Below are 26,540 nucleotides of genomic sequence, written 5' to 3'. Positions count from 1 at the left end.
CCATTACTTTTTTAATCTAATATTTTCCTCTCAGTTCTTTAAATACATAAAATTTAAAGACAGCATAAAGGACACTCCATATTTACACAGATCTGGAGTCTAATTCTGGAGTGTTCTAAAACATCCTTCCAAATTTCAATTAAATTTTTCTAACTCCATTTCCCCTTCACCAGATTCCCAAAATGTTCTGTACCACTAGAATACCACCTGGAAAAAGACCATGGTTTTAACTGTGGCGAACGTGTCTGACTTTAGCAAATTTTACAAAAACTTACAACCGTTTGAGTACATTTCCGGGCTCCTCCCAGGGCCGTGAAAGAGGCTTGTTGGAGGGAAGGGTCTGAAGCTCCAATGGTCAGTCTGCCATGGACAGCAATAAGGGCCAGACTGAGCACCCTGGGTGGGAGACACTGTGATCAGAGGACTGGTCACACCACCACGGCCAGGCAAGGGCTTCTTCACAATGTGCGCCTTGTAGCTTACGTCACCTCAGACTCGTCCCTAGAGGGATGTAGATGGTGATTTACGTGGGAGGCGATCCCAGGAAGTACAAATGAGGAAATGGGAAAAGGAAGAGAGCCAATTAAATGTGGTTCAAGAGTAATGTAACGTTAGGGTTCTGGGACAACTACGCCTCAATCCCATTGAGGACCCTTTGAAAAACTTTGTGGAACTCAACTCAGAGTTTTCCCGCCAGAAGCTGGGGACCTCCCAAGGCCCTCGGAACGGGAGACGGCAGGGGAGGCCGGAGGCTGCCCAGATGCCAGGAACCAGGGCTGCAGGTGAACTCGGGAGGACTCAGGATACAGGTGGGCAAGAACGTGTACCTGCTGCTCTGTGACCCCGCTCCACCTGGGAATTTAGAAACTCAAAGTTATTCAGAATGATGATGAGGGATCTTCAATGTGACAGACCTTTCTCACTTTAAGATGACCTTGTAGTTAGAGGACAGGGGTTGAAATACAGCGTGGCATCATCCCCACGTGCCAGGGAAAGTCCTAGACATCTTGAGCTGGAGATAAGTATTTAAGCTGAACGAGAGCACAGTTAGAATGTCTAATTCCCTTTACTTAAATTCATTTCCTCCTAAGTATAGAAAAAGGGGGGAAACATTTTTGTGTATGCCAACAAGCAGCAGTTCAGTCATGAGAATGCATTTTGCCTTTCTGAGGGCTCGTATGCGGTGGACCTAGTGTGAGGAAGGAAACACTGGACCCCTTTATTCTCAGACACTGTGGTCACCTGTTCAAGACGGGAATTCTGATCATTTAAGGGAGAGACAGAAACCATTTAAATGAGATTGGTCTAGTAGGAAAATACATGCCGGGCTAAGCCATGCTATGCCAATCAACTATGTGAGCCTTGAGAAGCCATTTCCATTTTTTTGTGCCCCAGTTTCCTCATTTTTTGATAGAAGCCTTGGATTGATTGACCTTGAACGCCATTTCCAGCTCTGAGGTACTGTGATTGAAAAAAATTAAGGTTGTAGCATGTCATGAGGCATGGGTCTTACTGTAGCATTATGGGCTTGACCAAAGAAGTTAACCTTTTTGACCTTCGGTTTTCTCATCTGAAAAATGTTAAATGTTCTTTAAGGACATCTCTGCTGGATATAATCCAATGGGAAAATGTGTGTGTGTGTGTGTGTGTGTGTGTGTGTGTGTGTGTGTGAGAGAGAGAGAGAGAGAGAGAGAGAGAGAGAGAGAGAGAGAAATCTGGGAGGATGCACAGAAGTAAAGCCCAGCGTGGCCACTGGGTGGCGATCTTGTTCCATGTTAAGAGTTTATAGCGTCTACCAGTAGTGCCAATGTTTGAATTAACTAAGCCTAGTGAGGAAAGATTTTTCGAAAGGATACTGAAATAAAATCAGGTCAGCAAAACCCCCAGATTTATGGAGGAATGACAATGAACAGCAATGCCAAATAAGAGACATAAAATCCCTATCATCACGGCAGTAAAACATGGAGGGATAGATGAGAATTGTGTCTGGGTATTATTTAAAGGAATATAGGGAGAGGAGCACATGGTAAATTTATATAGTTTTTGAAACACATGGTTTAAAAGTTAACGCAGACATTTAAAGATTTAACTTGTAGAATAACCGAATACCTAAAAACTGTACTCAGGCATAACGGCCTAAACCTGCAAAATCTAAACCAAATCGATGCGTTACTTCTTTTGTCAAATCTAAAAGAAACACGTAAGGGAACTGTGTTCCTGCTCCAATATTTTAATGTTAAGGAAACGGAACCAATCAACAAGTTTTGCACGTTTTTATAGGAGAATGTGGTCTCCATCAGGCTCCGTAGCTTACCTTTAGGATTCTAGAATGATGGCTCCTGGAGTTAATGGCCTGCCTTGGTGTCTGCAGGGCTTTGAGTGGAGGTCCGTTTCTATGGAGATAAAGGGGCATCAGTAGGAATGAGGAGGAGGATAAAGGCTCCCTGATCACAGCGCTGCCAGCCCCTATCTCTAGAAAAGGTTACATTCCAAAGGAAAACATAGTCTCCCCGATAAAGCACGAGTGAGCATGAAGGGGACACCCAGGGGCTGGAGGAAGACGGTAAGGATGGAGAAAGGACGCACATTCCCAACTATGAGGGCGCAGGGGCCGAGGCCTGGCATTGCCTTCCCCGCCCTTTTCTCCCAGCTCCTCCTCACCCTCCCTCCCAGGTGGACACATGTGCCTCCTGGAGGCCAAGCGTGGGCCTGCTGGCTCTGGTTGCCATGGCTGCTGCTTTTCTCCCCTTTCCTTTGAGACATTAGCCATTAGTTTACATAATCCTCTCACAGGAGGATGTCCCCATTCAAAGGGGGAAGAAAAGGTAAATTGCTGTGTAACCTTTCACAAGGAATAGCATTCATTATGCATTTGCTTAATGACACGGAGGCATTGTTTGCTCTAGTTCAGGTGATAACAGCAAATCAAAGGCACCGAGGCCAGACTGTACTTTATAGGAGCCAGCAGAGCCTGTATGGAAATAATACTTAGCATTTATGTCGCACTTTATACTCTCAATGGATTCCGCGATTATTAATTATCCCCCACAATAGCTCTAGGAGGAAGGTCAGTGTCATTAGCTCTATTTTGCAGATGAAAAGTCAGACAGCCGTTCCGTGATCTTCCTCCCTCCCCCCCAAACATTTAAAGGTCTCATGTCAAAGCAGACTCAGGGGTGAGGGCTGCAGGTAAATGATGAAGTGGGGAAGGGCAAACAGACCAGAGGTGCCCCTGGCGGAGGCTCCATTTCCTCTGGTCTGTCTTTCAAAAACCCTCTTCTCAGAATCATGTTCTGGACGTGGGTACTACCTCCCCCTGCAGCCTGGCTCCTCTTACATATACCTGTCTTTCCTACATATCCACTGTTTTGTGTAGGATTTTATTCCTCATTCATTCATTCATTCATTCATTCATTCATTCTATCTTAATTGAGTACTTAATATGGTTGAATGGGATATAGAAATAAAAAACAATTGATTTTTCAAATAATTCTTGCCTTCAGGAACTTTATTTCCTAACACACACACACACACACACACACACACACACACACACACACACACGGGAGTGGAGGAGGAAGGAGTAGTCACCCTTGGGGAGTTAGGAAGGACTGCACTGAGAGGGTGCCCAGCAGTCCTCCGCATGATGTCATTTGTTCAAGCAGCAGGGCTCCTAGAGGCCTCTGGGAGAGAAGGTGTAAATAAGGTGTCCTGAATGTTGGCTACTCACATTTTTGCCTTAGGCCAGGCCTTCTATGGGCTAAGCTGGTAAACTCATGTTTTAATTATTTGTGAATATCTTCCCTTTTTATAGGACGATAAGCAATTTGAAAATGCTAACTAATTCCCATAGCCCATGGCCTTTGTAGGAAATAATAGTGTGAAGGGCCGCCGTGCATCGAATGTCCACTCTGTTTAGTGCTGCACAATGCTGACCTTAGTTATGCCTCACAAGGACCTTTGAGGCAGGTCTTGTCAATAGCCTTTTATTTTTATAGTTGAAGAAAGAGAGATTCAGAAAGTTTCAGTAATTTGCTAAAGCCACATAGTTCTTTTTTTAAGTATATATTTTATTGATTTTTTCCAGAGAGGAAGGGAGAGGGATAGAGAGTTAGAAACATCGATGAGAGAGAAACATCGATCAGCTGCCTCCTGCACACACCCCACTGGGGATGTACCCGCAACCAAGGTACATGTACATGCCCTTGACTGGAATCGAACCTGGGACCCTGAGTCCACAAGCTGAGGCTCTATCCACTGAGCCAAGCCGGTTAGGGCAAGCCACATAGTTCTTTTGGCCATTAAAAGGAATTTAGTGACCTCCGCTTTGTGCTAAGTATAGAGATCCAAATGGTGAGCAAAACAGACATGCTCTCTTCCTATTTTTACCTACAGTCTACTGGGGAAGACAGACATTAATCAAGTAATAACTATATGTCAACATATAATTACAACCTGTGATGAAGTCTATGAAAGAAGTGCAAAGGTACAATGTGGGAGCAGCTAGCACTCTGTGACCTGATCTGATCCCAGGCCAGCAGGGATGGGGCAGATATGGGGGAAGGCCAAGGTCAGGAAGCTTGACCTCACCTAGACACTCTGATGTTTAAGCTGAGTTTTAAAAGATTAATGGATGTTAAGTAGGCTAACGTGAGCATCACAGGAAAAGGCCTTCGTGTAGGAGGGAGCTGGGAGTATTTGAGAATCTGAAAGCAGGTCTACTATGCAGAAGAGGAGAGGGGAGTGAAGGGGAGAAGACGACTGGAGAAGGAGGTGGGGCCTGATCTTGTAGGACCTTATAAGCCAGGGTAGAATTTAATACTTAGGAACAATAGGTGAGCAAGGGTTTTAAGTAAATGCATGCCTTGATCTGGTGCAAAGTCAGTCTGGATGAAGTGAGGGGAAGAGCAAGAGTGTAAAAAGGAACCTGGGTAAGCGGGTGGCAAACGATTCTTGTGTGAGACGGTGGAGACACCAGGTGAGCATGGCAGAGATGGAGAGGAAAACACATTGGTGGTGACGTATTGGAAAGTCAAGCGCACAGTTCTTGGTGATGGGTGGGCAGAGGAGAGGGAAAGGCAGGCGTGAAGGCTGATTCCACGGCTGCTGGCTTGGACAAGTGAATGACTAGAAGTGTAGACTGGAGGGGATCAAGGGTTTGGGGGAAGTGGCAAAGGCAGATATTGAATCTAAATCTGCTTAAATCGAACCTGGGACCCTTGAGTCCACAAGCTGAGGCTCTATCCACTGAGCCAAACCAGTTAGGGCCCAAATATGCCTTTTTAAAGGTAGTGATTATTTTAAGCTGGTTATTAAAAAATAATAATAATAATAATAATAAACACAGCACATTTGAACTTCCTCCTAAGGACCTAAAAGAATTTTAGAGACCTGCTCAGAGAGGGAGCCATTATCGTTAATACTGTAGTCTAATGTGAACCAGTGTGATGAACAGGGAGGAACCTAGCAAGGCCTGTTTGATTTAAGTTCTCTCTGTCCTGCTTGCTTACCAAACATTTGCTTTTCCATTTCAACATGAAGTGCCTTACTGTTTGTATCAGACACAACCCCAGCCACCTTCTCCTTCGCTCAAGATGGCATATAAGCCTTAACTGCTGCATATTCTTAGGGAACCCCTGTCCGTACACCCATGATACACGTGGTTATTTTCTCCTGTTAATCTGCCTCCCATTAATGGGACGATTAGACCAGCCAGAAGAAACCAGAGGGTAGAAGGAAAATTGTTTTTCCTGCCCACCACAAGCACCTGGGTTTGGAAGTCCACTGCTGGAACTGCACTGCTAGCTTGCTAATGCTCCCATTGCGATTGATCGATCGATTGCTGTGATCATCACCTTTGTTTTCTAATGAGTTAGTGACATCAGCAGGAGACGTGTCCAGCGGCAGGAATGCAAGGGAGATCTTTTGGGGGGAGGGGTACCTAGAATTACACAAATCTCGCTGTTCAGCAGTCAAGCAGGAAGGCTTTGGCTCAAAGCATTAGGGTTTAACATTCACCAGAATCAGGCAAATTGTTTAACATTTCTAAGCCTCCCTTTCCTCTCTGTAAAGAGGAAGCCGTGACAGTATCTTCTCCATCCTGAGGTTGTTGGAAGAATGAGGGCTGCTGCTGGCATATAGGACACCTTCGCATGAATTAGAGAAAGGTTGCCATTCTCAAGTAAAAAAAATCTCTTTGAAGTTAGTGTATTATCTATTTCTCTTCAAGTACAATTATACAAACATAAAATCAGTCTAAATAAACAATATAAATCAAAGTATTCAACATAATATAATATACAATTTGAATTTTTAATCACACTAATTAGAAAATCAAATTTAAAAATAATAGATATGTAACAAGTCAATAATTTTAATAACAGTTAATTATGAAATTTCCATAGCAACAAATAAACAAGCCCTCTAATGCAATTACCAGGCTGTTATGTAGTAATCTCTAATTTATGTCAACTTAATATTTACTTTGTATATTGTTAATGCTAAATTAACATTAGTTATTATCAGTTATTTTTATCAATGAAATTGCCTGTATTTTACAGTAGGAATCTGCAGTCCCACTCAGCACAGAGCACAAGTGGCAGAGTATATAACCTGCAGTATATTGACGCTGATAGGCATGGTTTTTTTTAAAAAAAAAGTCAAGATGCTAATTAACCAGTACTTTAGTGAAAAAAGAAAAACCCCCAACTTATTTAGGAACACAGGTTATTTCGAAGGTTGTGAGAGCATCAAGATCTTTTCATTGAACATATTCTTCTTTGTAAATCTGATCTGGAAGTGACACATACAGCAATCCTATTGAGCAGATAAGCTCTGAGAGAAGGCCTGAGGGCTTGCCGACGGAAGGGCGCCAGTGCTTGAGCCATATCTACGGTGACTGTATGTTCCGGTTCACCTGGGATCCTGCCACTTCACGTCTGTTGTCCTGGCATCATTCATAGTGCCCCAATCATTGTCTTGATGCAGATGAAATTTAATATGGTAATCCTGAAAAATGGGGGAACTATTCCAACCCTTTCTTTCTTCTAATGTTGTTAAGAGGACCAAATGAGATTATGTTTATAAAAGTGTTTAAAAATGACTTAAAGGAAACCTGCCCTGACTGCATGAGTTGGTGGCATTATTCCTTGTTGTTCTTATCTATTTTGGCTCTCATGCACTCGTTGGTTCAATTTCATTTGCTTGGGTGTGTTTTAGATTGTTGAGGTCATGAAACAAGTTATCTCCAGATTAGAGAGGTGTCAGTTTATATATGGCTCTATTAGCAGTAAAAAATCTCATTTTTTCAAGTTAACACTTCATTTAAAAATGGAATTGATTTTTACGAAATAGAAACATTACCACCATAATTTTCCCCACTATTCAGTCTGGACTTCTAAATTATAAAAAAGGAAAAAGATATACAAATAGAATTTTAAGCAAAGAATAAGTAATAAAGCACCACTATAGCAATAGCACAAAAGAAAAGAAAACAAAACACAGAAAGCCTAACCCTGTATGTATGATGTGTGTGCACATGCATGTGTGTGTGTGCGTGTGCATGTGTTCGCGTGCACACGCACACAAGCACACGCATGGGGAGTTGTAATTCAATTTAAAACATATCAACTTGATAAGTGTACATTTTCCTGTATCTAATATTGAAATGGATAAATATTCTAAGCAAGAAAGGAAAGCAATTGGGGTTGGGTATCCAATAAGATGATGAATCAGTTCTTTAATAACTGAGTTGACTGTCTTTTAAGCAGTGACATTTCTTCTGTTAGCAAAACAGACAAACAATCCCGTCTGTAATTAAACTCTGATCTGATTGTGTTGCTATATCAAGTGCTGCCTCTGGTGTAAAATAATGTGCTTTCTCACATGGGATTGCTTTTCTATTGCTCTCCATTCCCGAATGACCCGATCTTTCCTGCACAGGGAGAAAATGTGCTTATCTGGATGAAATAATCATTTCTTTCAAGGTCTGACACCATTATTTGGTAAATTGTCTATTTCCGGGCCACTGATGGTGCCTCCAGGCAATGAATGAGTTAATTTCCCGTAAATGGACAGTGTGGGTTCCTTAAAAGGCAGGAAAGCTTTTGTGGATTTCGCAGGAAGATTCTTGGGGCTTTCCTAGAGCTGCTCCCCCAATCATTGTACTTTTCCTTAACAAGGTGGAATGTGACCTGTATTGGAATACCTCTGAGGTTGAAAACTGGTAGCCTATCTGTTCTGGTTGACCCGTGGCACTAAAAATATTAAAAATTATATAGGAATATAGATTTTTGGCTTCTCCAAAACAAACACACATCAACCCCCCCCCCCCACACACACACACAAACACACACACACAACAATAACAACAACAACAACAGGAATATTTTATGTGGCCAAGTTGGCTGGAAGCTGAGCGGTGAGTCTATCCCTTTGAGGCCTGGGGCATTTGCCAGCCCGCTCTTATCTAAGAGACTTGGTGTTAGAGTTTGCAACGCTTCCTCTCAGTGGTTCTCAACCTTCCTAATGCCGCAGCCCTTTAATACAGTTCCTCATGTTGTGGTGACCCCCAACCATAAAATTATTTTCGTTGCTACTTCATCACTGTAATGTTGCTACTGTTATGAATCGCAATGTAAATATCTGCTATGCAGGGTGTATTTTCATTGTTCGCGACCCACAGGTTGAGAACCGCTGCATATCTTCATTCACTGAACAAATTATAAAGACCTTTCTATGCAAAACCCTGTTGGAGGAGCTCAGCCAATATGTACGCAGCTCCTTCACCCAAAGGATCTATGGAAGGCGGGTCCCCTGAGGTGCTCTGTGGAAAGCATCCCATGGACACATAGGGAGGGGCTACATCTGCCTCTCTGGAAATTTAGAATGCATTTCATCACATCAAAGTCTCCCAAAGCCCTACTAAGGAAGCTTGTTGACTATTGCTTAACCATTCTTTCTTTGCTAAAAGTTATTTTTAAAGTGACATCTATTACCTTCACAAGGGCTAGTTCTAGAGAAAATAGTTTAGTCACCTGTAGTTTGGGGTTAAATGGAAGGCTATGAACATGTACCTATGAATATAAGTAAGAAGTAAATTAGAAATTCTTGCACCGATATTTAGAGAAAAAAAATAACTGAATTAAAGGCTGTTTAGTGAACCTGAAATAAGGTCCATAAGATATAAGAGCTCATTTCTTTCTTTCTTTTTTTATTTTGGAAAACATTAATATTGGGTGGAGCTTTGTAAATTCTCTTCTTTAAATTACCATTTGTATAAAGAATTTTTCTAAAATTTAGTTAGTACAGTAAGTGGGAAGAATAAATAAATGCTGTTTTGAGGACGAATACACTCATGTGCTCATTTAACAAAGCCATGGCCTGTGGATTTGCCTCCTCAATGGTCCTAGAACAGCCGTGGGCAAACTACGGCCTGCGGGCCGGATCCGGCCCGTTTGAAATGAATAAAACTAAAAAAAAAAAGACCGTACCCTTTTATGTAATGATGTTTACTTTGAACTTATATTAGTTCACACAAACACTCCATCCATGCTTTTGTCCGGCCCTCTGGTCCAGTTTAAGAACCCATTGTGGCCCTCGAGTCAACAGGTATCCCTACAGTAGGCACGACCGTCATCTACCGCAGGTCGACTACAAGGCCTCCTCACCCTAGCACATTTCTTACCCTGTACCCAGGGGGAACTTTTTAAAATGTGACTCTGGAAACCTTTGACTGGCTTCAGATAGATCTTGAAGATCAAGCTCCACATGAGGTCTGCAAAGCCTCACATGTTTTGGGCCCAGCTCCCCCAGCCTCATCTCACTCAACCTGGCCACTCTTCTGTGATACATTCTCTTTAGCCTTTCAGTTCTCGAATGAGAAGTCTCTCTCTCGCCCCAGGGCCTTTGCACATGTTTTTCTTTTTCTTTGTCTGCAACTTTCTCCTTTCCATCTTTTTAAAAAATATATATTTTTATTGATTTCAGAGAGGAAGGGAGAGGGAGAGAGAGACAGAAACATCAATGATGAGAGAGAATCATTGATCAGCTGCTTCCTGTATGCCCCACACTGGGGATCGAGCCTGCAAGCCGGGTATGTGCCCTGACTGGGAATCAAACTGTGACCTCCTGGTTCATAGGTTGACACTCAACCACTGAGCCACGCCTGCCAGGCTCTCCTCTCCATCTTGATCCTTCCTTGGCAGCCTCTGCTGGATTCATGTCTATTTATTCAAATGTCAGCTAAAATATTGCTTCTTTCTTGACCCACCACCACCACATTCCGGCAACTATGTCAGCTTCTCCTGTTTTATCCTTTCACGCTGCACTCTGCATAGTCACTGTGATTTGTAATTACACACTCTTTATAATTAGTTAATCAGCATTTGTTTTCTCCTTTTGTTTACTAGTTTCTGAGCACCTGGCACAGTAAGGAACAGTCAATAAATAGAAATGAAGATCTGTGTGACAGAAGATAAAATTTTTATGCATATTGGCAAAAGAAGTGACAGAAGTAACCTTTTGGGAGATTTAAAAATAAGCCAATATTGCTTATAAGCTGGGATCTTGATCTATATAGTTAGGCATAAACTTCGCTGGTGAAGGGAGGCGAATGAGATACAGGATGCATCTAATCTAGCAGCAATGGAAAACAAAATTTCTTCTGGTGAAATAAGTAATGGTTTTCAGGTTGGCTAATTCTAGACACAGAAGATGATTGATTAAAGCTTCCTGCAAGCTTGGGCTATGCAAATCTAGCAGGTGTCTCTGTATATGCAAGGCTTGAGCACAGTCTTCAATTATTTTTTGGGAAAGTTGCCCCCAGTTGAGTCTTGAATCATGCTTCCACATCTGTCAGTACGTTCCAATCACTACGTGGCCAACGAGGCCAAAAAATAACATAACATTAAAAAAAAAAAAAAAAAAAAAAGCTGGGCTGCCCAGTATGGAATGAATGTTCCAACTTACTTATTTCTGTTCTAATGAGAAAAAAAAAGAGGATAGGATGCTCACGAAGGCTTCAGTATTGCCTAACAAATTCACTCGAGTGTCCATAACCGCATGCTACATTGGCTGAATGAATGAGCAAGTGAGCTAGGCAGGAAAGAACTCAGAGGTTCTGGGGCAAGCTTCACTTGACCCCATGGTGGTCCAATATAACCCAGATCTCTTTTGACAAATCCTTTCTATGTGACATTACATGATGCTCTTAAAATTTGATGAGAAAAGAGCCACTTTGTTCAGGGACCTTTCGGGATGGTCAGTAGGTCAGTGTGTCTGGTCCATGTCAGCCTAATGTATGCCATTTGCAGTATCACTTTTTTATGGTCATCCTCTAATCGTTTTTCCTCCGAGGCCTCATTAAGAGGCTCCTCAAGGAGCCCATGGCCATTCAAAAGTGATTTCTGGCAATGAATTCAACAGCAAACGTTTATTCTGACTCATGATCCTGTTATTGCTCAGTTCCTCTTTGTCTTGTATGTGCTGAAAAAGAACAAAAACAAAAACAAAAAACTGAACATCTATGAACAAAATTGATCCAGAGACATGGAAGTATGGAACAGACCGGTGAATCTCAGAGGGAAGGGGTGGGGTGATGGGAAGAGATTAACCAAAGAGTTTATATGCATGTATACATAACCCATGGACACAGACAATAGTGTGGTGAAGGCCTGGGGGTAGGGAGGTGGGAGCTGGGTGGAGGGGGTCAATGGGGTAACAAAAGGGGACAGCTGTAATACTTTCAACGATAAAGATAAATTTTGAAATATATATATATATATATGTATATATATATATATATATACGTATATATATATATATATATATAAAATTATCATCCCCCCGCAAAAAAAAAGAATATAATGGTGGAGGTGTTAGCTCCCACTATAGTAGCAATCATGTTGCAACAGATAAGTGAATCAAATCAATATGTTATATACCTTAAGTTACACAATTTTATGCCATTTACATCTCAATAAAGCTGGGTTTAAGAGAAGGAAAAAAATAGAAATTAATAGCCAGTGATTAGGAAGGATTCACATATAACTGGGACTGTTTTTTTCAAAATCCAGTTATTTTATTATTGGTAAAATTTTCAAATTGACATGTATTTATTAAGTGCTTCTGATGATTCAAGGTTCCTTCTAATTCCATCTTAATTTCTGATTCTGTGACCTTGATTTATATTAGTCTGTGTTTAAACTCTGCTCAATTGAAGAGAATAATAATATCTATTTCTAGCAGCAAAAGCTAAGAAAATAATGAGTTACATTACATAAATTAAATAATTGTATTCACTTTAGAAACTGATATTAATATTTTGAATTTTTAAAGTTAAGCGTAGTAATAATATCTCACAAGCTCTCTCAACACCTGATTACTTCAAATCTGAAGGAAGCAGACATGAAAGAAAATCCAGTTATTCTCAAATAGAGAAGAAATGTGACAATATTCATGGCAGCCTTCGATAATTAATTCCACTAATATAAGTGACTCCTTAAATTCCTACTTAAAATATGTTTCCAAGTTAAATATTATAAGTTTAAAATGGACAAATCTACATTAATCTAATGGGTTTCTTGACAATTTGAAATGAAACATGGCTTACTATGACATAATTTTAAATGCATTTATTTAAATGTGTCATACTTAATATGCAACTTTGAAAGTCCCTGGGTTGACATCAAAATATATTCATCTATCTCTGATTTGCTCTTCTGAAGTTTGGCCATACTTCTTAGCCTCTCAGGAAACTGATGGAAAATTCCCCAGGCCTTAGTATCATTTTCTATAATGCAAACTCTATTCTGAAATGACTTTTTGTAGTTATCTATCTTCAAGTCTGAAATTGATAGACATTTAATTATTTTAAATCATTGCTTAGTGTCTCCTTAGGCTTGTCACAGTATTTGTCTTAAAAAAGTGGTACCCTTTAAAGAAAAAAATGCCTTAAATTTACTAATGAGGTTTAATAGGTAGGAAGTCGATTCTATTACAAAAACAATTGAAGGAAATGGAGGGAGTTTTGAGGTCCTTGTTCCGGGCCATTTAAATGCCACTGGAATTCTCAGTGTTGGTTTTGGCTCTTCCAAGTGTAGTGTATTTTGTGTGTGTGTGTGTGTCTGTGTGTGTGTGTGTGTGTATGCACGCGCGTATTCCATTCCCTAGACTGAGATCCTGAAGCTCTATTTTTTCCAAATTTTAAAACCCAGCTAATATCTCACTTCTTCAAAGGCACCCTGAATGAAGCTAAATTGTTCCCATCCATAGTAGTTCTTAATCAGGTGCCAGGGGACCTTACTCTTTAGCCATCCTTACCCCCATGACCTCTATTGTTCTCTTTTTTCTGGGGTCATTAACATGACCTCTAGACTTCTTAATGTTGATTTCAATTAAAGGTGATGCTGTGCCTCACTCAGCTTGCCCTAGGTAAAGCAAGGTATTTTAAAATATGCTTTGAAAGTGGAAAACCCATTATTTCCCTTCTTCACTACTAACGGGAAAAGGGGCTGGGATGACTCCTGGTGTGTAGAATACAATCACAGGGATTTTAGTATTTTTTCTGGCATAACAAGAGGAGGAAGGGGAGTTTCTACAATGGAGTTGGGTATAACATTGGGCAATAGAGAATGTTTTCATGTCATTAGGCTCCATAGACATATAGGAGGCTCCTGGAGCGCCATAGATTTATTTATTCACTAGAGGCTTGGTGAATGAATTCGTGAAAGGATAGGGTCCCTAGGCCCGGCTGGGGCCTTCTGGCTGCTAGTCGGGGCCTCCCTTCCATGGCTGCTGGGCTGGGGCCTTCCTTCCTTCCTTCCCCGCCGCCCCTGGTGGTCAGTGCACGTTATAGCGAGCGATAGAACTCCCCATCTCACAGTCAAACTCCTATGGGGACACTTTGCATATTAGCCTTTTATATATATAGATTCATCCATTCATTCATTCATTCCACAAATATTTTTAGAAAGAATGCCTTCTCTGTGTCATGTGGCAGGACAAAAGGCTGATTTTTGTGCCCTGGAGTTTTGTTTTGTTTTTTACTCTAGGTTAACTAGTTTTGTTTTTGATTTGTCTTAGTTTCTCTTTAAAGGGACTCTGTGTTCTCCCTACCTGTGTTCAAAGTGAGTTCAGTAAATCATTTTTTATTGACAATGATGTTTCCAACAAGGCTTTTAACCTAATTTATTACTGAAAATGTCTTATATGAGAGTTTTTCCTTTGCCAAAATAATTTGTCTCCTTTTTTCCATGTTCTCTTCTTTAGTATCAATTAATTTCTTATATGACTATTTGTCATTCCCTTTCTTATCTCCCTATCCTCTTGTATTCTTCCCTGACTAACTAAATAGAAAGGCTTGGAGGATTTTTTTACCCCAGTTTTAAAAATCTCTTTCATCTCTACATGACATTTTTCTCTTTCTAATAGCTCTTTCATTTTGGTGCTTTTTTCTTTTGCCTTTTATTTGACATTGCTTTTTATTCCCATGCTCAGTGAAGTCAGTTTTTTTTTTTAACACATTCTACCACTTCTTTTCAAGTTGGCCTGTATCTGCTCCCAGCTTCTCTCTCTTTTCTTCTTCTCGATAAATCTTTTTCTCTCTGATCTTTTCCTCTTTCCACTTCTTATCCTCTTTCCTCATTCTTCAAATTGTCCAATATGCCTTCATCTTTGTGTGTGTGTGTGTGTGTGTGAGAGAGAGAGAGAGAGATTTCCTTCTTCCTTTTTTTCAGTTCTTTTATTTCTACCTAGTACTTTAAGGGGAAGAACAATTTGGAACCTTTTACTTTTTTTTTTTTTTTTAGCTATTGTTAGGAAAGGCCAGACATTGCAGGATAATAGCCACATGGCGGGTGTTGGGTTGGAGAAACTGCCCTGCTTCCCTCAGCCCAGGAATCAGAGCATCGTTGAGGCTGACGTGCAGCCATGAGCCCCACTCAGCCTTCATGTGATAGTACCCCTTCACCCCAGATGCACAGAGTGGTTTATCTTTTTCTTAAAAACACTCAAGACAACTCTATAGTTTTATCACTTTTCCACTTTTCAAAGTACCTGCACCTCATTTTGTCCCCAGCACATTGAATGAGGCAGGGTGGTCATCTCCACTGGGGGAATGAGGCAGCGGAGGCAGAGCGAAGATTAGTGTGTGTCCTGGGGCCTGGGAACCACACAGAGTGCCCTGGTCCTAGACCGCCCCCTCTGGGCTCCAGAGGGACATGGTTAGTACTTCCTCAGGGCTCCCCCCAGGAAGGCAGTGTTTGTCGCCCAACCTCCCTCCCCCTTTTCCCTTTCATTCCTCATTCTTGGAGAACACGGTTAATAATTCATAGCACCCCCATCTGTCCAGCCTTTGGATTGGAAGGCATTGCGCTAAGTCTACCTGAATAGTCAACCCCAGGTCTCTCAGGGCTCCTTTGCCTCTTACATTTATTTCCCAAGTGTCCTCATCTGACTTCAGTTTTTATCTCCCTCCTCCGGTGCAGCTCACCCCAGACACAACTCTGAGATATTTCACTTGGATGGTTTCCGTCATCTCAAACTCCACAGGACAAGACTGAGTTTGTCCTCCTCAGTCCTGGCCTCCCTCCCTCTCCTAGAAACATCTCTCTTGTTCCTATTCACGGCAGGAGCACGTTCCCAGCCACAAAGGCTCAAAGTCAACTTGGAGTCATTCTTGCTCATTCTCATATCTAGTCGATTTCCAAGTTCTGTGAAAAGCTTCTTTTCTCCTTTTTCTCTTTCAATTTCTACTGCCAATACCCCTGCAATTGGGTTACACTTTTCCCTTTTAACGGTTCCTTTTACAATCTCACCCACTCCATTTTGTCTGACATACTGATGCCCATACTATTTTTTAAACTTCCAGACTTTGTTTTGCCAATGGAATAAAGATTGCACAAGACTGCACAGTTCTTTGGGGACAGAGTTATGGCTAGAGCCCAGGATTTGTAAACTTTAGTTTCTATACTTTTTTCTACTAAACTATACTGTGTCTTATGAATTCCAGCATGGGAATCCTTTATCTGTCCTACTTATCTCTAAGTTCTTTAGTTTTTCTGTGCTTTGTTTTAATCTATAAGCTTCCTCAGTCCTTTTGGAAGTAGGAAGAACCTTAAAATTTAATCAAATCAAAACAAATGCTGGCCCAAATAAAAATGCTGTATAGACACGTAAAACTATATCAAACAGGTGGAACAAATATTTTTTTCTTTCAGAGACAAATCCTACTGAAAGAGTTTGGTTTCAGATGCTACTGCCTACTGAGTCTGGACGATTTCTGATTCGAGAGTCTCCCTTCACTGACTCTTCCTCCAGGGAGCGTATCTGTTCTGATTGCACAAGAGAGCGGTAGCCCTTGGTACTGAGCTCTGGTTCTTGTCATGCTGGGTTTCAAGAATATTTGGATAGCTCACTATTTTAACATCATTAAACTATAATCTACCCATGGGGTAGGGCTAAAGCCCCATTTCAACAAAATCTAAGTTAAGGTTGGAATTAGCTAACAAGGCTATTTATGAAGTCTTCAGTTGGTCCTAAGAGGAACCCTATAAGGGACCTAACCGTAGCGGACTTCAAGCCCAAGAGGGTGGGAGGAATTGGCAAACAGAAGCAGAGGACGTTAGCGTTGTGGTCCCGCAGCTGTAAGCTCACAGACACTCGGGAAGCACGCTCTACGGAAACCCTAGGGAAGGGCTCCGCTGGACTCAGCCTCCCCGGGGCCCTCTATAGCCTCTTGGCCATGCCCGTTGTCTCAGTTATTTGTGGACCTGTCTCTCATGCCACCCCATTATAACAAGTGAGAAACTGGTTCACTATACAAAGACCTTATTTGGCAATTTTCATCTTCAGTGCACTTTCCAAATGTTAACTAATTAATCTGCTTGACAGTATTCCATTTAACAGTGGTACATGTTTTATGTTCATAAACTCTTATAAGCTTTTTATTGCTTTGATATTTTATTTTTAGGTTGTTTTTTTTTCCCCCCTGTGTCCCTCCAAGGCCAAATTAGCATAATTCTTTGCTGGCATGGCGCATGTTCTCCACAATCTGGATGCCTTCAAAGTGGTAGATGGCCAAGCAAGAAAATCAGATGAGGATGTGGAAGGCAGAGGAGGAAACAGCCTCACCCTTGTGAATATCAGAAATGCCACTAGAGACGGACCTGGCATTCAAGCAGCCACTGCCTCTGCTCATGCCACCCAAACCCATCCAGCCCCTGAGTGCACAACAAGTATTTACTGAGTGCCTACTAATGTGCCAGGTCTGTTCCAAGCACTGGGGATAGAAGAGTGAACAAAGCAGACATCAGTCTTTGTCCCAAGGAACCCCAATATCATACATAAGCGTAGAGAGCTTCCTCAAATATTCCCTAAAAATGTCTCCTTATTCTATAGCGCTTCCCAGGGGAAGGAGCTCCACATACTTGTTTTCCGTGGGTAAATACAACTTAATTTGTCTTAACACTTTCTCTTTCAAGTTTCAAAGTCTGCTCCCAAAAATTAGTGTCCAAATCCACAATCTTCGCATCTAGACAACTAGTTCTTGAACTTTTGGGGCTATGAATCCTGTAAGTATATGATGATAACTATGCATTTGCTCAACAGAATCAACAGAAGAAATATATGTATTACAAACATATAGTTTTATTTATACATCTATTTATATGCAGATATGGAAAAACATGCATGCCATTTTGAGGGGTTTATAGACCTTCCAAAGACTGTGTATCCCTTGTTAAGTAACCTCATCGAACCTAGAAATACCACTCAATTACATAGACTTCATCTCATTTAGATTTCAGCTATCACATTTAGAGTTTACAGATTGGAGAATGCGGTTATTAACACGGATTCTAATAGGCACATGTGTTTACTTCTTTGACCTCTTTGATCTTTTCTTTGAATTATTTGGGCCCTTATTAAGGCAGACTTGTCAAAGCACAGAGCTGTGGATATAAGATTATTTTAGAGAATAGAATGAGAATATTGGCTTCCGCATCATTTAAGGACATTGTCTTTAAGGTGTAGCTATAATGATGGCATGCTCCATGATCAGTGATGGCGAACCTATGACACGCGTGTCAGAGGTGACACATGAACTCATTTTTTTGGTTGATTTTTCTTTGTTAAATGGCATTTAAATATATAAAATAAATATCAAAAATAGAAGTCTTTGTTTTACTATGGTTGCAAATATCAAAAAATTTCTATATGTGACACGGCACCAGAGTTAAGTTAGGGTTTTTCAAAATGCTGACATGCCGAGCTCAAAAGGCTCGCCATCACTGGCCTAGATGGTGACTGAAACCCCGGGTTCCATCACTTTTTCCAGAATAATTGGTCTTACGGTCCCTGAATGTGTTCTCTTACACTTGCCTATGAGGAATTTCATCTGCCAGTTTTCTGCTCCCATATGCAGACTTGTGAAATTTTCACAGTTTCCTCTGCATAATGGCATGATATTTCATTATTAAAAAGAACTTAGTGTCATGGGCAAACCTGAGGATTTTATTGTAAACAGTCTCTTGTTACATCTTAGCATCCATTTGTGAGTTGGAACCATTTTAAAAAATATTTATCCTTCTCTCTCTCTCTCTCTCTCTCTCTCTCTCTCTCTCTCTCTCATTTTTTTTGAGCCAGCGTCAGTTCTTTTCCAAGATAAAATAGTTAATTAACTTCTGTGTTTGATCCCAAATGATATTCAGCAAAATATTAGCAGTGAACATCTCTGTGATCTAGATTGTGGATGATTTTAATTTTATTCATTTGCTTCTCTGTTTTCCACATTTCATATAAGAATAGATACTGCTTTTGTAGTTACACATGTTATTAAATGCACATAGTTTTTAAAAATGGAATCTTTCCCAAGTGTCACTGAGTATTGAAAGGGAGGACATCAAGTGGATTCTCTTTCCCAGTATTAGGGAGGTGCACAAGCTCTCTTGCCTTTCTGACAAGAGATTATTCTATTTAGAAACATATAGGCAATCATATCCTCTGGTCCTTCCTCCTCGGTGCCTGTCACATTAGCAGTGTGACAGGCACTTCGGAGGCCTCCATTGAATTGATCTGTCTACACAAATTTCAGTGGATCCAAAATTCCCACTGGCATTTCTTCTAACCTCTTGGGGAGAGCCCATTTATTCCTAGTGATCATTCAAGTTTGGGAAAGAAAATCATGACAAAAATGCATTCTTGCCCTGACCGGTTTGGCTCAGTGGATGGAGTGTTGGCCTGCGGACTCGAGGGTCCCGGGTTCGATTCCAATCAAGGGCATGTGCCTTGGTTGCGGGCACATCCTCAGTGGGGAGTGTGCAGGAGGCGGCTGATCGATGCTTCCCTCTCATCGATGTTTCTAACTATCCCTCTCCCTTCCTCTCTGTAAAAAAAATCAATAAAAAATATATTTTAAAAAAATTCATTCTTGATCCAGCCAAGAACATATTGTTTATTTATTGCTATTTGATTTTATACCTGTGACTGATCTGCTTCAAAAGTTAATTTAGGAGTGAGATTGTTGGTAATGCCTTCCTTTATAAACTGATTCATTCCGCAACCTCCTTTTCAGACCTGCCTGCACTTTTCATATTGTGATCATCAATCAGTTGGCCTCATCGATTCTCTCGCCGTCTTTCTGCCTCCCATGATTCTAACACGGATTTTAATATTAGGATTAGTCCCTCAGAAATGTTCCCCAATTTTTTTAGGCTTACAATTTTTTTTAAAATTAGCATCTAAATCATTTAAATTTGCATTTGTTCTGCTATGTATGATATTCCTTATATTTTTCTACTTGGGCACATTGATTTTTAATATGGTGTCTTTTCAAATAGTATCATTTTTTTGTTTTTTAAAACTTCACTTTGCTTGCAGGTTATACTGAAATAGGCTAACCGCTTATCTTGATATTTAAGTACAGGAGTCCTCCCATGTCCATGGTTTTACTTTCAGTTTCAGTTACCCACTGTCAACTGTGGTCCGAAAATATTAAATGAAGTATTCCAAAAATAAACATTTCATAAGTAGTAGCGTTATGAAATCTCCCACGACCCACCCCATTGGGGCAGGACGTGCACCAGCACTTTGGCCAGTGGCTCCACGTGTGTATCCTACCCACCCTTAGTCAGTTATCAGATATTTTGACAGAGAGAGACCACATTTACCTAACTTTCATTACAGTATATTGTTAAAATGGTTCTATTTTATTGTTGTTGTTGTTAATCTTGTGCTGTGCCTAATTCATAGATTACACTGTATCATAGGTATGTGTATGCAGGAAAAAAACACAGTAGACATAGGGTTGGGTACAATCCCTGGTGTCGGGCCTCCACTGCAGGTTTTGGCACGTATCCCCCACTGGTAGAGAGAACTGGCCTATGGCATTTCTACCCCCCAGTGATTCTATTGTATTTTCTTTTCCCCATAGAGTTCCTCAATTTCTTTCCATCCCCTCCTGTGCGCCTGCACCATATCCTTCCTATACAGAGTTTTTGCTTGGCAGCAAGTCTCTCTGGTCCATTCCATGTTAATTATATCACAGTCCTCACGATTGCCAAGTGTTCCCATCTGGCCACTGGGTCTGTAAGTCTTTAATGTTTATTTGAAGCGGTTATGCATGCTGGATTGGGCCTTCATCCTTCTCCCCTCCATTTGTTCTTAGATGAGGGCATCCTATTTCATTATCCTCAATTTCTTCAGATGTATTCTCCACTTCCTCCCTGATTGCTTTATTTGAATCTTGGATACCTCAAACACCGTGTTTGTATCTATCTTCCTCCCCATTCCCTGATTTAAAATCTTCTGAAACTTGAAAACTATCCTTAACTGGCTGGTGCTATTTTACCTCAAACTACATTTTCCTATATAGACTCCACTTACCAAAAAATAACTTGGTTCTTGGTAATCTGTGAATGTCTTCCTTATACCGTTATCTTGTCTACATATTCAGGCCCTGGAAATCTGTTCATCCTTAAAATTCTTTATAGACTCTACCTTACTTTGGGAGGTTGTACTGAGGTTTCTTGCCTTGCAATTGAAATTTGACCCAGACATGATTCAAATGGAGTCCCTGTAATTGTTAATCATTTATCCTCCTCAACACCAGCAGCCTATTTCATAAAGGTCACTATAGGTGTTTTGAAAGGCCATTCAGGACACGGATCATGGCCACCACTGTCTCTTTGTGAGTCAGTTACCCAATCTACTAATAAACCCGATTTCTCTGCCTTTAGTAGCATCCCTCATCTTAGAGAAGTTTGGTTAGGGCAAGTGACTGGGTATCTCTTAGCAGTTGGATTCCAAATGGAGATCTATTTATGTTCTCATTATTTAGATATTTTTATTTGGTGTGATGAAAATAACATTGAAGTAAGATTTTAAAAATGTGAATTTTCATTCTAGTTACATACCTTAACTGAGTTAAGCCAGTCTGGACCTCTTCAACTGAAAACAAAGGATTTGATGTAGTTGGCCGCCAGGACTCTCCTTGTCTTTGACTTTCTGACGCTCTATAGCGGATTGTATATTGGGAACAATGATGCGCCCCAGTAGCATGACAATTGGCAGACAGAGATGCGATTTCCAGGGCCATGAACTTTCATGTGAAGTAACGTTGTAGGTTATAATCGCTTAATTATTTAATGTCTTTCTTTCCAGTGATGATGAAACGATGTTGTCTGCCAGGACCTCGAAGAGCTGAGAATGACTGCCTTGACTCTGTGCATGAAGGATCGGAGGCCCAGAAAGGCAGACTTCCCAAAGGGGAAAAGGGGTAGGTCCCAGAATTAACCACAACGCTGTATGTATAGAAGTTTCAGTTGGAGAATTATATCATCCTGGGTTCCTGGACACCGTTTCCAGTGATGGTTTTATGAGAGTCAGTGGATGCTGTTTCAGGTCCTATGTTCAAAATGGATTTGACTTCTTATTTCCAAAACCATTTTCATCAGAGTAACCACTATTCAAGGAGAGCAATCCCACTTTCTTCTGGGTTTTCAGACCAAGGGTCTGTTGATTGTTGTTCTTTTTCCAAAGAAAAAGAAATCTAGGCATTTATGTAGAATTCTCATGAGATTTCACTCAGATTTTGGATTGGGTATTGCTGTTGATAGAGATGAGATGGTTGCGTTAAGAAATCTGATTTAAATAGTTTATCTTAATATTAAACAGTATGTCACATAGAGCAGATCCATTTTGCTGGTGGAGGTCAACATCTGCCACATGTGGCAGTTGCTGGACACCAGTGGTTCTACTGAAAACGCACAGTGGTCCTTCCTTCAGTTTCGACCTCTTTGTCTATGACGTTGCCTACTGACATTCATCTTTTCCCTGGCCTCCCCTATAGACACCTGCCTGCGTATTTGTTTATATTCTTTTGCTTAGGTTATGTTGAGCTGGAAAAACATGGTTAGACAAAACCAAGTGTGTCAGTTGTTCCTTTCCTTCCCCTTGGTGATGTGGATGCGGGAGTGAGCGGGGCAGGGGCCGCAGCCAGAGACAGGAGACGGGGTGCTGGATGGGGTGAGCGTAAGGAGGGCTCGGGAGGGTCAGATGCTCCAGTGCTCACTGCGCCCATCCTCTTTGCTTTTAATCGCACCCCCCTTGGGCTGTTAGCGCTTGTCTCTTCATGCTCAGCACCGTTTCCCTGTTGGTCGCTAAGCCCTTTGAGGGCAGGCGTGGGCCGCCTCCTCTGCCTTTCAGAAACAATTTAATGTGGGAAGAACCTGGTCTTGGAAGTTAGACCTCATTAGTTTAGAATACAGGTGACTCTGTATTTGTTGTGTGACCATGTGCATCTAGTTCAGTCCGCAGGTCTAAGGGCCCCATCAGTACGATGGGGTGATGATAATAACATGCGTCACAGATTTGCTGTACAGATTCGCTCATTCACAAATTCGTTCAACAGATATTGACTGAGCAGGTCTGCTAGTATCTGTTCTATCTGTCCAGCCCTCTGGGTGGGAGGATACAATGTTGATGACAAGACAAGAGCCCTGCTGTTGTTGAACTTCCCATGAATCAGATGTGAGAAGAGGTGAAACCTTGGGCATTGTCCTAGCACAGAGTCCAGCTCGGACCTGACTGTTTTCTCGGATCTCCTTTACACTGTGCTCAGCGTCCGACACTAACAGTCCGCACCATGCACTGAGGAGTCCATGACACCTGGAATCCACAGCGGAACCACTCGGGGCGCATCCACACAGTGGGCGGGATGTGAAGACAAATGCTTCCGTTCAGTTTTGTGGTCCACAATGTAGCTTTGACATGGAGAAAATCATAGAAATAAGGAAATGGAGACTTCCTAACTGTGTTAGGGGAAAAAAGTAAACATTTTTTATCATGTACATAAAATATATACATATAATTATAAATTTAAATTTTGGAGAGTGGCTCAATTCTTCCAATATTGTCCTTAGCATCTAAATCATTTCAGCAACTCATGTGAATGTCCTGCCTTGCATGTTTAATGATGTGTGTGTGTGTGTGTGTTGTTGCCCAACTGAACTATAAGCTCCTTGCAGACAGCCCCGCTGTCTTATGCAGCATTCACCCAACAGGGCAGCTGTGGGCATAACTCGTGTTCAAGGAGCAGGAAAGCAGGATCGCAGTTCGGGCCCCGGCAGGCACTGTGCTGAGGTTGCCAGGGTTTGGTGAGTCTTTCCCGGCTGCAGCTGCATCTGTGACTCCAACACAAGCCCGCGCGGCTCTTTCGTTCTCTCTGTTTGCGCCACTGTTACTGTTCCATACCTCCAGGCGTTTTCAGCTAAAGAGGCCGACCGAGCAAACCAGCGAAGACGCTTTGCATCCCCTCCGGCGGAGCATCCTGCCCTCGTGCATAAACACAGTAACATAGTCCCCGCGGCCGCCCGCCGTTCTCCGCAGCTCTCCCGGCCGGCCAGGAGCCCGAGTTCTGCGGCCCGTTCTCATCTAAACGATGCTCATCATAGAAGAGTTTTCAATCCAGGTAAATATCATCCCCTCCCAGCGTCACATCCACACGCCTGCGCTCGCTCCCTCTTTCTTCCTTTCCTTAGATTCCTCACGCCCACTCGCGGGAGATGCTCCTGGTGGGGATCGCAGCTTTGCTCCTCAGTGAACGATAACAGCGCCCAACGCCTCTCCTGCAAAGCCCTCCGCGACTTGCAAAGGTGGGAATAAATCAGAGCAGGGAAGAGACGCTGCAGGAAGCCAGAAGCTAAATGCTACATCTTGTCGCAGGAGGCCAGGGGGAGCGGGAGCCTGCCTTTCCTGGCAGCCAATTTCTTCCTGCTCGTTACCTCTGCCGGCCGCAGCCCGTTAGAACAGTCATTCCGGATCTGCTGGAAGCTGTCACCCCTCTCCTTCCTGCCGTGGCAGCTGGTGTGGGAGGCCGCAGACTGCCCAGTCCCTTCCAGAGTCTTCACACACACACACACACACACACACACACAATGAAGCTTAATTTGTTACAAAAGAAAAAAAATAAAGTGGCAGCTTACCCTCAGGCTCAGAGCATGCATGGGGTGGGAGTGGGGGAGGGGGGGGGAGCAAAGATAGATGCCTGCAGGTAGCCTACCGCAGACACGGATTCCGCTCCCTCTGCCGCACCCCCCCCTCCCCCCGACACACACACCGCATGTACCACATTCATCATGCCGGATGGGGAGACAGTTCAAAAACTTCAGCAGTTTTCCAACAAAGATGCACCGTTTAAAAAAGACAATAACACAACTTCATTTTGTGTCGCTTTCTTTGTACCAGCAGTGAATCTGAAAAATGTGCTATGGATGTGAGTGTAAATAATTAACGCCCGGGTAGGGACAGGAGGGAGAGTCGGGAATAGACACGGGAATAGACACGCATAAGCAGAGGGGGATCCTCTTTCCCTCCCTGTGACCTTCCCCAGATCGCAGGGCCTGGGCCAGGCCTCCCCATTCATCACAGGCTCAGTTAGCTCTGCCCTGGCTCCTGGACCAATTCAGACAGCAGATGGGCGGCCCTGAAATAGCTCGGTCCTTTCACCCCGTGGGATGTAATATGCAGGCTTCCCAGACCCAAGAGTCCCGTGATGTCCCTGGGCCCCTGGGCCCTCTGTCTTGGTTCTCACTGCCCGGCTATCCTCAAATGAGTCCGGGGATCTCTGCCTCTGACACCCAGGCCTGCAGCTTGTACCCTGATACCCTGATTCTTGAAGCTTCCTGTTGATGACACTGGCCACTCTCAATCCAACATGCTGCCCACCCCGGATTTCCCGGGTCCGCTTTCCTTCCTGGGATGTGCCTGTCCTTCTTGGAAGCCCTAATGTCCACTCTTGCCTGACCAGGTCCTCTTCTTTGTCTCGCATGCCCAGCTGCTGTGTGCCCTAGCCCCATCCTGGCCCTCAACCTGCTGTAGTTTAGAATGTCTGTGCCAGACCCCTTCTCCTGTTTTCTGTCTATACTGGATTCCTACCATACCCCAAAGTTTGAAGCAATAAATGAGTAAAAGGGGAGAGGAGATTCCTAGAACTCAGTGGAGTAGGGGTGTGGCCAAAGGTACCGAGCACTAGAAAAGGACATGATGGCGGACTGCAGGGTCTTGGTGCATAGTCCTAAAAGCCTGAACCCCAAAGTGACTGAGACAGGGGATGGTGCGTTGAGGGGTGGCAGGGGTGGCCATAAACTTCTGAAAAACCTCTAGTCATTGGGAGACAAGCCAGGCTTCCTAGTCACAGACACAATGACAAATTGGACCTGCTCTTCCTGGTTCCAGAAAACCAGGTGTCCAAAATGTATGGGGTGGGTATAGAGAGCCCTCTGCTAGGATGAACTTGGAAAGCACCACCCACTGAGGAAGATCTCTTTGTCCCATGCTAACTTGAGGAACCGTCCCTTGCCTCTCAGAGCAAAAATCTACCAAGAATGGTTTCATATTGTGAACTATGTCAGGTGCATACAAAATTGCAGCATCTGTAATACAATTTAAAAATTCAGTTTAAGAAATAAATATCACTGAGAGCACCTGTGTCCTTACTCTCATTCCTCTTATCAGAAATAACCAGTGTTCTGAATTTGGGGCTTGTAATTTAATCCCTGAACATTTCTGTATACTTGTATGCATGTGATTATATGTGTGTGTATGAGTAAATAGTATTTTGCATATTTCATAGTCTTATTTGAGTAGTTCCACACTACATGTATTCATCTATAACTTTTTTTTTTCCTTAGTGTGATTGTGAGGCTTATTCATGTTTCAATTCTGAGATTGGCAAACTATGGCTCATGGGCCAAATCTATCGGTAGTCTGTTTTAATACACCCCTTGAGCTAAGAATGACTTTTTATGTTTCTAAATAATTGAATAATAAACAAAATCAAAGCAATAGTCATGACAGAGGCCATATGTTTATGGAAAAAGTATGACAGTTCTTGTTCTTTTATTTTGCCTTGGTTATTTTTTATCTCTACATTCTTCTAAATACACTTTTAAAAATAGCCTGTCAAGTTTCATAAAAAACCTTTTCAGAATCTGATTGAAATGATTTAAAATATATATATATATATATATTTGTATTTGTATTGA

The 26,540-nt window shown here is 42.1% G+C and overlaps 1 long non-coding RNA gene across 2 annotated transcripts in view; it reads left to right on the top strand.

The window, feature by feature from the left end:
* The window catches only part of LOC118659775, a 36,347-nt gene extending 10,120 nt beyond the window's left edge, over positions 1 to 26,227 (top strand). The window contains exons 2-5 of one of the 2 annotated variants that reach the window (XR_004968700.1): positions 21,658 to 21,772; positions 23,559 to 23,651; positions 23,755 to 23,965; positions 24,036 to 26,227. This is a non-coding gene — a long non-coding RNA (uncharacterized LOC118659775). Of the gene's footprint in view, positions 1 to 20,432; positions 20,584 to 21,657; positions 21,773 to 23,558; positions 23,652 to 23,754 lie in introns of those variants that run through there. The other variant, XR_004968699.1, reaches the window with a different exon arrangement.
* Positions 26,228 to 26,540: the final 313 nt, after the last annotated feature.

Source organism: Myotis myotis, unplaced genomic scaffold (assembly GCF_014108235.1).
Source record: "Myotis myotis isolate mMyoMyo1 unplaced genomic scaffold, mMyoMyo1.p scaffold_m19_p_7, whole genome shotgun sequence".
In the NCBI taxonomy this organism is placed as follows: Eukaryota; Metazoa; Chordata; class Mammalia; order Chiroptera; family Vespertilionidae; genus Myotis; species Myotis myotis.
This window is presented reverse-complemented; position numbering and strand designations above follow the sequence as displayed.